Source organism: Silene latifolia, unplaced genomic scaffold (assembly GCF_048544455.1).
Source record: "Silene latifolia isolate original U9 population unplaced genomic scaffold, ASM4854445v1 scaffold_88, whole genome shotgun sequence".
NCBI lineage: Eukaryota > Viridiplantae > Streptophyta > Magnoliopsida > Caryophyllales > Caryophyllaceae > Silene > Silene latifolia.
Genome location: NW_027413793.1, coordinates 3423052 through 3436515, shown reverse-complemented (window position 1 = coordinate 3436515; position 13464 = coordinate 3423052). Strand labels below are relative to the sequence as shown.

At 37.6% G+C, this 13464-nt stretch overlaps 1 non-coding gene across 1 annotated transcript; it reads right to left on the bottom strand.

Annotated features, from left to right (window-relative positions):
* Nucleotides 1-13111: 13111 nt before the first annotated feature.
* LOC141640549 (small nucleolar RNA R71) lies at nucleotides 13112-13218 on the bottom strand. The gene has a single exon (XR_012543044.1). It is a non-coding gene; the product is annotated as a small nucleolar RNA R71 (small nucleolar RNA).
* Nucleotides 13219-13464: the final 246 nt, after the last annotated feature.

Sequence of the window (13464 nt, the reverse complement as noted above, 5' to 3'; positions counted from 1 at the left end):
ATATCAAATAAATTAATAAAATACTTCATCGACGACGCTCATTCTACATCGTAAAACGAACCCAAATAATGACAATGACAACTAAAGAATACATGTGTCCCATCATCATCGGGTGTTTGTCGGGTTCTCTATAAATTCCAATATCGACGGATACGGGTATCTTCACTTACGTCTCGAAGCCGAGTCGGTTAAGACTTTACAACACCTACAAGTTGACTTGGGTTTTCCCAATTCAACAATATGCAAGGTCTAACAAGGCTTGAGTTGGTTTATATCTTACAAGCCTTGTTGAAAAGATAAGAGAAACATGCTAGGTTGTCAATCAAGCATTTCATCAAACATGATATATGCATAAGTTGAAGAACAATAAGAAAGCATTCATATGAACTCATTAAGCATAAATCTATTCCATGATTGACTCCCCTAATCCCCCACTAATCCTAGTTAAGTAACTACTCACTTATTATCATGTAAGACATGTTATCAAAGGTGTCAATCATCTTAACAAGCATAAACATGATTAAAGAGTGAGGAAATAAGCAATAAAGAGTAAAGAGTAAAGAGATTATACCAATATTAAGATGGACAAATGGAAATGAAAGAATAATAGAAGAGAACTTGATTAATTAATGAAGAGTTGTCAAATCTCCAAATAATAACCCAATAATCTTCAATTACCCAATAAAGCTTGAACAATAAATAAGAAAAGATTAATGTGTAATTTGTGGAAGGATTAAAGGATAATCTATTCTAATCTACTCCTAATCTAATCTAATAAAGCTTGGTTTAATCTAAGAAAACTTGGTTTAATCTAAGAGAGAATTGATGATTAGCTAGGTAGTACAATGGGGTATTTATACTAAAAATTAAGTACAAGAATTAGGGTTACAAAGGGCTTAAATGACGATTAAGACCCTAAGAGAAGTTTGACGATTTGCAAGTCCCGTAAGGACACGCGCGAGCTGAGTAGCAAGTCCTCAGGGACACGCGCGTCCTGGCATGGAATATGCTCGGGACTGTAAGAGAATCTGCTCGATCTGAGCCTTGGGATGCCCGGATCCTGGGCCTGGACGCTCGTCTTGAGCTCGGGACGCCCGGATCCTGGGACAAAGTTCCTCCTCCATTCTTGACTGCCTAACAATCCGCTCGTTCCGGGCTAAAAACGCGCGTCCTGAGCTTCAACTCGAGCGGGTTGAAAATAACCCGAGCGGGTTGAACTACTGTTTCCCTTCTTCTTACTGTTAGGCCTATGATCCTTCTATATACTCTTTAATCCTACATCCTTGGTCATCATTCTTGCCTCCTCTTCATACTAGTCCATCCAAGATCATCAACAAGCTTCCGAATATGTGCGAGAGACGGGAATTCCGCCTCATTATCTCCTTTTCTATAAAACATATAAAATACACTAGGACAACAAAATAGAAATGATTTGACGGATAAAATGGCCATGATATGCTATATTAGTATGCAAAATTAGGTTCAAATAGGGGACTAAATGTGCGCAATTAAGAGCCACATCACCATACTAGGGCAAGGCATGTCTTTTCCAGCTGGGTGTACCTTGTCTCATACTCGATGAACTTTTTGCTAATGTAGTAGATAGCTCGTTCTTCGCCATCGACTGTTTTTTCAAGCATTTCTCCCATGGCTGTATCGGTGACAGTCAGGTATAGGGATAAGGGAATTCCTTGTTGAGGGGGCATGAGGACAGGAGGTTTGGATAAGATCTCCTTTATCCTGTCGAACACCTTCCGACACTCGTCAGCCCAGTCAGTGTGATCGGAGGCGCGAAGCTTCTTGAAGATTGGTTCACAAATCATAGTGAGTTTGGCTATGAAGCGGCTGATGTACTGAACTTGACCGAGAAATCCCCGAATCTCCTTCTCGTTCTTAGGCCGAGGCATTTGTTAAAGAGCTTTGATTTTGTTAAGATCAATCTCAATGCCTCTTTTGCTGACGATGTGTCCCAGGAGTTTTCCCGAGGTGACTCCGAATGTGCATTTCTGAGGATTCAGTCTCATGTTGTATTTTCGCAGACGAGCGAAGAACTTTCGGAGGGCGTTGATGTGGCCGTCCCGCTCTTTGGATTTGACGATCATGTCATCGACGTATACCTCCACCTCCTTGTACATCATATCATGTAGGAGAGTGGTTGCGGTTCTTTGATAACTTGGTCCGACGTTGATTAGACTGAAGGGCATGACCGTGTAGCAGTATGTACCCCACTGTATAGTGAATGCAGTTTTGTGCATGTCTTCCTTAGCCATTTTGATCTGGTTGTTCCCAGCATACCTATCCATGAATGATAGGAGGGCGTGCTCGACGGTATTATCCACAAAGATGTCAACATGTGGCAGAGGGAAATCGTCTTTTGGACTTGCTTTTTTCAGATCCCTGAAGTCGATGCAAACTCGAATTCTCCCGTCCTTCTTGGGTACAGGAACTATGTTGGCCACCCATTCAGAGTATTCAGACACTTTAATGAATCCGGCTTTGAACTGCTTGTCTACCTCTTCCTTGATTTTCAGGGCCCATTCAGGGCGCATTCGGCACAACGTTTTCTCCACGGGTTTAGTTCCGGGTTTAATGGGTATCCTATGCTCTGCAATCTCCCTGTCGATCCCAGGCATGTCTTTGTAGGACCATGCGAATACGTCCTTGTATTCGTGTAGGAGGTCGATGAATTGTTGTCTTTCCGAGGGGTCAAGCGGTGTCCCTATCCTAAGTTCTTGAGGTGTGTCGTCAGTTCCTACGTTAATAGGTTCGGTCTCCTCAATGATAGGGGTCCTATTTTCTTGTTTGTCAAGTTCTTTGGCTAGGTGAGGTGGGTAGTAACTCAAGTCAAATTTCTCATATTCGTTTAGAATTGCATTGCAGTTAATTTTAGACGAGTCATAAGCAAACTTAGCGTTCATTAAGTCGACTTGAGCGAAAAGCTCGGATAGGAGAGATATCTCATGGGCAGTTAGAGGCGACACAGCAGAGGAGGTGGCCCCTGGAACAAGTTCCAGGTTGCTACCTTCCATGGGAGTGGGGATGACCCTAATTGACTCGGCCTCAGAAGCAGCCACAAGCTTGTGATAAAACAGTGGAAAGGGGACCCTGACTAGGACATCAGGAGTGTTAGGAGCTAAGACAGACTCTGACTCTGACTCAAACTCTTGTTCACTTCCCTCTTTGAACATAGGGCCTTCTCCAGTTGTAATCTTGAGAATGCGGCCTTGACGATCGGTCCACTTGACAGTTCTCCTCCAGCCTTGTGTAGTTTTCTCTGGGTCAATATCAGAGATTAAGGCGGGGGGATCGAACTGGTTATCCTTCAGAGAAATGTTGATGATGTCCTCATAGCCGAGGTGCTTGATGTTGTCTTCTCCGAAGAGGAGGCTGACGGCTTTTCCGTCGAGGCATGGGGTCGACTCAGATTTGGTTGATGCAGCTTTGGTGTTGTCGGGGATGAAGTAGCGGTCTTGAAAGACTTCTACACCCGGACGTTTAACCTTGGCTACAGAATCATAGATCGGCTTAGGAAAGCCGTGGTAGAGCTCAGATTCTCCCTGAGGAACGAAGTATCCATTGAGGGTCAAATGATAGGGACGGAGGATGACTCCGTGCTTTTTGCGCTTCCATATTAGGAGGTTTATCTCCTAGATGTCCTCATCGGTAGCATCATATCCTAGCCCGAAGGGGTGGTTGGGGACCTTAGCCTGTTTCAAGGGAGGCAAGGTGCTATTTAGCGGATTGAGGGGTAGACCCGGGAAATAACCCCGGCGCATTAGAATGCGGTTGACTATGAGGTTGGAGAATGGGTCACAATCAAAAGGCGCTAATTCATCGGTTAGGGCATTCACAGCATGGAATCCCCACATTTCGCTGTCGTCCTCTTCAATGGCTTGGGAGGCCATTCCCTTTTTCATGATAGCCTTGATCGGGGAAGCGGGAATCGTGATCGTCTTCCCGTTGAAAGGGACCCTAATTTTCTGATGAAGGTTTGAGGTGACGTCCTTGACGGCGTGAATTCACGGGCGTCCCAGAAGCATGTTGAAAGAGGTGTCAATGTCGACCACTTGAAAGGTGGCTTGTCTTTCCAAGGGCCCAGTTGCGATGGTTAAGGTGATAAGCCCCGCAACCTTGCGACAAGTGCCGTCATAGGCACGTACTCCTTGATTGGTTGGGACCAAATCAGTTTCTTTGATACCCAGTTTATGAGCCGTCTTCAGGGGAATGACATTAACCGCAGATCCGTCATCCACTGGAACCATAGGCACATTCTTTTTGAGGCATTGTACGGTGATGTATAGGGCCAGTTTATGGTTGGCTCTGAATGGAGAGATATCTTTGTCAGAGAAGATGACTGGATTGTTGGAGTATGTGTCCTCAACAATAGTGCGATCACATTATTGAAACTCATGATAAGAATACGTAAAGGGATAATTCATTTATATATGTAAACTGATCAACATTAATCAGTAATGATTGGCAAACTAGAGTTTGACATTACTGTCGTTTGACGGTGGTGATCAGTTGATCCCTTAAAGTCACACCTAAAAGACGATTCCCTTAATAGATAATTTAATTAATTGTATATTGATACAGATTAATTAATTCCTTAAAATTAAAACAATTTACGTCTATGATTGAGAATATATATCTTATTGTAATTCGATTAAATAAGATTCGTTTTAGTAATTAAAATGTTATATTACTAAAATTTGTTTATGAAGCAATTAAGAGAGAATGGTTAATCTTAATTACAAAGTGTTGTAGATTATACTAACATGATCCATTTTATAATATGTAATTGTGAATTACCTTTTAATTAGTTAAAATTAATTTGTTCATTTTGTAAATAACATTTAATTTGTTAAATGTAACTTAGTAAAGACTAGTAACATGTGAATTGTCACATGTCACACAACATTACAAAATGACAATTGAAAAAAAATAAAATGGGTGTTCACATTATGATATGGACCGAAATTATGGGTGGTTTATGGTTATTGTAAAATGTTTTGAAATTGTTTAAAAGACATAATCATGACCTAACCTTCTAAAGCCCATACCCTACATATTTTGGTAAGAGAAAAAGCAAAAGTGAAGGTCATGCATTGGCCTTGTGTGAGACACCCCATCCGGCCCTCTCCCTTAAGAGGGACTTTTGTTTTTCCAATTATATACTTAACAACTCTCTTAATTCACTTGCATTCTTACACTTCTCTCTAAAATAGTTTTAGACTTGTTTTTATTCATATATCTAATACCCTAATTAGATTACTAAAGTAGTAATATTTAGTAATATTAGATTAATTTTAAGGTGTCTAATAATCATATCTAGTCAATATATTATTAGATTTAAGGGATAGTTTTGGTGCAATCAAGAGGAGAATCTCTACTTTGGGATTTTAGAAGATCATCCATATACATTGTAGCTCAAGAACAAGTGGAGGAAGGAGTCCTAACTTGTGCCCTTTTTGTTCCATACCTACAATGTAAGGAACCTTATTCTTCTTCTTCCTTATTTCATTTTAAGTTATGCATGCAACTAGATCTAGCCTAATCTAAATCAATGAGTAATTTAGATCTATAATTAAATGAATTTAATTAGAGGGTTAAGAATCCTTTCAATTGGTATCAGAGCCTAGGATGTTACATGCATAATCGATTTATAGTTTTTTCGAGTTATAGTAACTTAAATAAAACTAAAATTTTTTGATTTATTAGATAATGTCACGAAATCATTTTGCATGTTGTATATTACGGTCCTAAAATGTATCTAGGTCATTTTGATGATTTATGGTCTTTTATTGCTCATTTGAATGATTTTTAGTGATTTTATTATATTTTAATGAGTAAAATGGTATTTAAAATGCTAAAAATAGTTAGACTTAGTTTCTAACCTTGAAATTTTTATATGACCTCACATGCAGATTTTTATTATCGCATGTAAAATTTCTTATAAACTTGATTTATTTTGCATGATTTATGATTTTTATATGATAAAAATGGAATAAATGGAGGTAAAATGGTTAAAAATAGTTAAACTTCGAAACAGACCATGAAATTTTAATATGTTGTCACATGCACATTTTACTCACTGTGTGTAAAATGTGAGATGAACACGATTCATTTTGCATGATTTATGAATTTTTAGTGTAAAGATGACATAAATAGTGACTATTTTAGAAAAAATAGCTAAAATAAATTACATGATATGAGAAAATTATTTTCGGTTGCAGTTATATCCCACATATCAGATCTAAAGTTGGAACATTAATTAGATTAATTTTCATATGCTTTAGATGTTTTATTTGATAAAACCGATAAATCGCAACTATATTTTTCTCGAAATAAATTCGAAAATTTTAACCTTGATTTTTAACATTATGAGTGTCATGGAAATATTCCAGAATGTTCAAAATTTTAAAATTTAAAATTCAAAATTTGAAATTATTGTAATTTAATTTGGATTTATTTCATAAAAGTTAAGATTTTAAGGTCAATTATGAGCATAAATGTTAAATCAAGTTGAATTATTGTCATAAATTGAGTGATAACTAATTTTTGAGTCATAAAAGGTTAGGGTAATTAACTTGGACTAAAATTTGATTTTATTATTATTTGGCGATTTTAATAAGTTAAAGATCGCGAATATCCATAAAACCGGATTATATTTACGATATAAGTTTTAATAGGGCGATTTGGCACATAACTTGGCATGTTAGATACATATTGTAATGCTTCATATTTCATTGATGAATGTCATATTTCATTTATATAATTTTGAATTATGTAATTTTATCTTAGTATGGCCTTAGTTTTAATCGATATTACCCGTAATGTAAGGGAATATCGGTTTAGTTGTAGTTAATTGTGATCTCGCATCACCGTTTTGTAATTTAATAGATTTTTTTATTACATATGTATATCAGGATTTGCTATGTATTTTATTATTTAAATATTTGTAATTCCGGCAGTTCCAAAAGACGGTGCCATTCGGAAAGGAGTTCCGATCAAGACGGTGTTTATCCTTGGGAGACTTTTCACACGAAGATTCAAGGGACCAAAGGAGTTGGTTTCCGAATTTGTAATAGAATATAAGATTTTCTATTTTAGGAAAGACCATACTAGGAAATTTACTTTTCTTTATTTGCTTGCTTTATATATTTGCATGCATTGCTGGTCGGACTTTATCGTTTTCGGTTACTTGTCGTTAGGAGTACCTAGACCAAAACAATATTTATAACTTCACAAACTACTCTACTATTAGTAAAGAGGTAAGTCAAGGTCGGATCCCAAGGGACGGGTATTGATGTAGGATTTTCGATTGCTAATGGTCGTGTCTAAGGGTGTCACAATTTGGGTTGAGGTAGAAGATCACTAAACTAAATAAAAATGTAAATAAACAAGCAAGATGATTAAAATGAGGTGTAAACAATTGATTAAAAGCACTAGGGTGTCATGGGTTCATAGAGGATTTATGGGATTTGATCATACAAAAATGTTTTCAACTAGATGCAAGCAATTATTGTTGTGATGGGATCAAGTTAGTGTATATCTTACAATCCCTAGGAAGGTTTGGGTCCCGGAGCCGAATCGATTAGATTGTACAACACCTACAAGTCGACTTAATCCTCCCTATCCAACTATATGCATGGTCTAATGAGACTCGAGTTGGTTTATGTCTTATAAGTCTCATTGAAAAGATAAGTGATGGGTAAAAAAAGCAAGGATTCATAGGCTCGCATTTCATCAAACATAACATGTGCATAAGTTGAAATCACAACAAGCAAGCAAATTAATTATGAAATCATATTAGATTAAGCATGAATCAATCCCCATGTTGGTTACCTCTAATTCCCCATTAACCCTAGTTAAGGTGACTACTCACTCATTATCAAGTTTAACATGCTAACAAAGTTGTCAATCATACTAGCAAGACAAAACATGATGAATAAATGAAGATGATTAACAAAAAATAAAAAGGGATTAAGAAAATTATACCTAATGATGATTCCAAATAATAAAGCAAAGAATAATAGAAGTACTTGATGAATGATGGAAGGTTGTCAATCCTCCAAATAAAACCTAAATAATCTTCAATTACCCAAAATAAATGATGAACAATAGAGAAATTAAGGAAATGAGATTTGTATTAATGCTTAATTAAAAGTTGATTACAAGATTAAGATGAGATTAAGATTGCAAAAGAAGAACACTCCCATCTAATTAGTACAATGGGGTATTTATACTAAGGATTAAGTACATAAATTAGGGTTACCAAGGGCTTAAATGACGATTAAGACCCTTAAGAAAAGTTGAGGAAATGCTCCTCTCGAAGGAGATGCTCATCTCCGCTTTGCTAGTCTCCGTATAATATGCGCGGATCGTGGATCACGTAGCAAGGAAAAGCTTCCTGTCCAGCAATACGCTCATCCCGAGTGAAATATGAGCATCCTGAGCCTCAACTCGAGCGGGTTGAGCTGTGTCCCGCTCCAGATAAGCTTGACCCGCGCGGGTTGAGCTGCTGTTCCCTTTCTTTTTGCTTTTGATGTGACCATAATTAGCGCATATTTAGCCCCTAAATTAGCCTTGTTCCCATGCTTTTTAGTGCATATTTGGGTCATTTATTATCTTTAGTTCTTTGTTTTGCATATTCTTTGAGATTTTGATCCCTTGGTAGGAAAGGAGTAAGAATCTTGCATTTTCATGGCAAAATGAGACTAAATTGATCGAATCCAATGACCAAGCATCAAGGAGAGACAAGATTAGAAGGCCTTTGTACATATTATAGTAGATGAGCAATGTTGAGAAAGGATCCTTGAGTCCTCAAGGAAATCCCCAAGGAATTTATGAAGAAAAGGGAAGAAAAGAAGAAGAAATCTTGCTGAGGCACAATCCGTGCGGATTGACTACAATCCGGCCGTCCTCCACCTGCACAATCCGTGCGGTTTCATGTCAAGACCCTCGGGTTAGCACTGCCACAATCCGCCCGGATTACTCCAAAGCCGCTCGTGTTCCACCACCTGAATCCGCCCGTCCCGACTCTAATCCGCTCGGATTCCTCTACAGCGCAATTTCGTCTTCTCCAAGTTACAAAGAAAGAAGCCCTTCCTTCGAAAAATACCGGCTCCTCCCTGCTCAATCTAAAAAGTGTAATTACTAGTTTAGCCCTTAGTTAACCCTAATGCATCCCCCTAATTTCCACTATAAATACCCCATTAGTCTAATTAGAAGAGCATATTCTTCTTATCAATTCTTAGAGTAGTTAATATCAATCAAATCTCTCTTTAATTTTGTAATCAACAATTAATCAAGTTCTAATACAAGTTTTGTTTCCTTAATCTCTCTTTTGTTCATCCTTTGTTTTGGGTAATTGAAGATTATTTGGGTTATTATTGAGAGATTGACAACCTCTCAATCAAGCATCAAGTACTTCTTTTATCTTTGCTTTATAATTGGAATCATTAGTAGGTATAATTCTCTTAACCCCTTTTTAATTATTGCTAATTACTTTCATTTATTCATCATGTTTCATTTTGTTGGTATGATTGACAACCTTGCTAGCATGATCAACATGATAATGAGTGAGTAGTCTCTTAGCTAGGGTTAATGGGTGATTAGGGGAAACCAACATGGGGAATGATTCATGCTTAAATTAATATGCTTTCATGTTTTATTTGCTTGCTTGTTTTAATCTCAACTCATGCACATGTTATGTTTGATGAAATGCGAGCCTATGAATCCTTGCATTTTTTACCCATCACCTATCTTTTCAATGAGACTTGTAAGACATAAACCAACTCGATTCTCATTAGACCATGCATGTTGTTGAGTAGAAAATATTAAGTCGACTTGTAGGTGTTGTACAATCTAATCGATTCGGCTCCGGGACCCAAACTTTCATAGGATTGTAAGATATAACCCAACTCAATCCATCACAACAATAATTGCTTGCTTATAATTTGAGAACATGTTTGTATGATCAATTCCCATGATTCCCCTATGATCCCATGACACCCTAGTGCTTTTTATCAATTGTTTACAATCCTTTTAATTCATCTTGCTTGTTTATTTCTATTGCTATTGTAATACTGCGTTTAATATTCAATTTGGTGGGTGCCTTACATACTTTTGTATATGCGTTTCATAATTCGTTTGCGTTGGTTGGTAGAGAGGGTAAACTTCGGGACGAAGTTTCTTTTAAGGAGGGTAGACTGTAATACCCCGTATTTTATATAATCGATTAAACGGATATTATTATATATTAGTATTATACATTTTATATTGGTTGCATCGTAATATCGTGAATGTTATTAAGTCGGGTTTATATCGTATATGTTGAGTCGGGCTACATCACATTTTGTCTTTTGGGTCAATAATTACCCATCTACATTTACCCTACGACCATACCCGTTTAACCCATTTGCCCTACCCGGAACATGTAACCACCATTTACCCTAAACCTAATCTAAGAGCCGCTCTCCCTCTCCCCTCTTTTCATTTTATCATTCATAAAACCATTTCTAAACCTAGAGAAAGGGAGAGGAAGAAGAATTGTCGAGCCTTTCATTTGATTGAAGATTTCTCATCGATTCCAACCTAATTCGATTTCCCTGTTTGTAAGTCGATTTCATTCCATTGTTTATACCATTTTAAAGTGTTCGTCTTCAAAAAGTTTGAAAAGAGAGTTCTGTTTATTTGATGTCTAGTTTATGCATATAAAATATCGTAGTCAAATTCTTTATGGTTTGTCCTAGGTGATTTATTTATGAACATGTCGCTGAAAAGTCCGCGAATCTGATTTGGTTGTGGAAAATGATTTGAAACCCTAATTTTTATGTCGATTCAGTTATTAGGCTTCTTCATACATCATCTTTGTATAGTCTAGATGATAATAGGATTTGGAATTACTGCAAAATAATGTTTTAAACTCGTTTTATGAATCAATACTTTTTATGCGACGGTTTCTGTCAGTTTTTGGAAATCAGTCTGAAAACTCTTGATAAGTTTGGAATTTGAGAAAAACACGTTAGATATAATTTGTAGCTAAGACTCATGGGGTTCCAATCCAATTGGCCTTGTATCAATTTGATTTTTATGGAATTAGTTATGTATTTTATTCCGAGTCTGTCATGTGCTGGAAAATCAGGAAAAATCGTGTTTGTTCTTTAAGTTGATATTCCTATTAAGTTATGATGAGTCTAGGTTATGTGCATGATTATTTGATTGAGTAGGTGGTAATTATACATAATTATGTTATGTAGGTGATGGATATGTGAAGGATCATAATTGATTGCTTGTGTGCTTGGATTGCGAAAAGGTAGGGAAATACACTCGACTTATTATCGTTGTTGTTGAATTGTGTTGACTTGTTTGTGTTTCATATGACCAAACTGTGAACGTTGACGTGATTCGTGGTTGTTGATTCATGTTATGATTCATATCCTGGAATGTGCTTGACTGAATTGATCGTATTGAGTATATTATCACAACATTCGGTAACCGGCATGATTCTATGATTTACCAGTTCAATGATATACATATTGTGTTGCATTAATTTCTTGAGCATTCATATGCATTGGAGATGGAGGATGTTGTGGTGACGTGGTGTGGTGATGATGATGTTGTGATAAGGCCCAGGCGGGTTCTGCAGGACTTGCCCTGGTGTCCTCGCCTACGAGTGGCGGATCGGCTACGGTCGATATATAGTCTCGGGGATCGGTATGGTTGGGTTGTACGGGTTATGAGATATGAGTTGAGATGGAGGTGGAGGTGATGGAGGAGCATGCATATCATATTTTGTTGTTTCATTGTATTCCCTACTCAACCTCGTGGTTGATCCCCCGTGTTTCGTGAACACCCGTGATGACCCAAATATTGGCGGCGGACTTGACGAGGTTTATGAGATAGGATGGGAGCTTGATGGGCGTGAGACACTGGATCAGAAGACTTAGTAGCTAGATCATCATTAGAAGACTTTCACTTTTATTTATGTTAGTTCTTTGTAATTTGATGTAAATGAGGTTTTGTAAAAAGTTAAGTTAAAGAAATTATTTAATTTGCCTTGGAGTTTAATTTGTTATTCACTACCTCGGGAAACCGAGATGGTAACAGTCCGGTTTATTAGGGAATGTCTTTCTAAAGGCTCCTTTATAAATCGGGGTGTTACAGCTATTTTAGTTTAGTGACCTTCTACATCAACCCAAATTGTGACACCCCTAAGACACCACTAGTTTCAATAGAAATCTCATCTTAATACCCGTCCCTTGGGATCCGACCTTTACTTGCCTCTTTACTAATTGTAGAGTTGTTTGTGAAGCTATAAATTGTGTTTTGATTCGGACGTGACCAAACGACCACACCTATTAAATTGTGAACACGAAACGGACCGATCAAAAATGGCGCCGTTGCCGGGGACGGTGTTTACTTGATTTAGATTTTCTTATACTGTTATTAGTTGTGTCTTTCTTTGCCTTGGGGAAGTAAAACTTCTCAAGGTTTGTTCTAATTGTTTTCAAGTTGTTTGATATTTTGCATGTCTAGAAGGTCACAAGGTGATTTGTTATCTTTTGACCGTGAAATTGAAAGAACCTTAACAACCAATAGGAGACTTGCTAGGAGGAATTTGAGAGGTATTAGTGAGGTTGTAGATATTCAACCAACTATTGAGTTCATCAACCCTTTTGCAAGAGAAGGTGAGGAGAACCCATTACACAATACCACCCAAAATCAACCTACAATGCCTAAGTTTTCATCACATTCCGTACCCACCGAGGAGAACCTACCCAATGGTACTCCCACACCACAACATCTAACCGGAAATTTTATTGCCAAATCCGCCTTTATCCAATTAGTCGAAAGGAGCCAATTTGGGGGGATGCCTAGTGAAGACCCTCATTCTCATATGGAAACCTTTTGTGACTATTGTGATGCGATTTCTCAAACCGGTGTAACTCAAGACCAAATTCGATGGGTCTTATTTCCTTTTTCTCTAATTGGCACCGCGAAACAATGGTTGAAGGGCCTTGATAAGGCCACTCTCGGAATTGATTCTTGGAAGAAGTTGGCTCTAGCTTTCTACAAAAAATTCTACCCACCGGAAAAGACTAACATGCTAAGAGCTCAAATTACGGGTTTTAAGCAAAGGGATGAAGAATCTTTGTATGAAGCTTGGGAGCGGTTCAAGGGAATTTGTCGCTCATGTCCTCACCATGGACTTAGCGAATGGTTCTTAGTACAACAATTTTGGAACGGTTTATATGAAGATTCAAGGAACATTCTCAACATGGGATCAAATGGAATGTTCACCGAAGTTGATGACAATCAAACATGGAACAAAATTGAGGAAATGGCGGTCCATAACTCACAATATAGTAGACCTCGCAAGGCTACTAGAGGAGGAAAGCATGAAGTGGACTCCGTTACTCAATTGGGTGCTCAACTTAGTGCTCACATTGACACAAC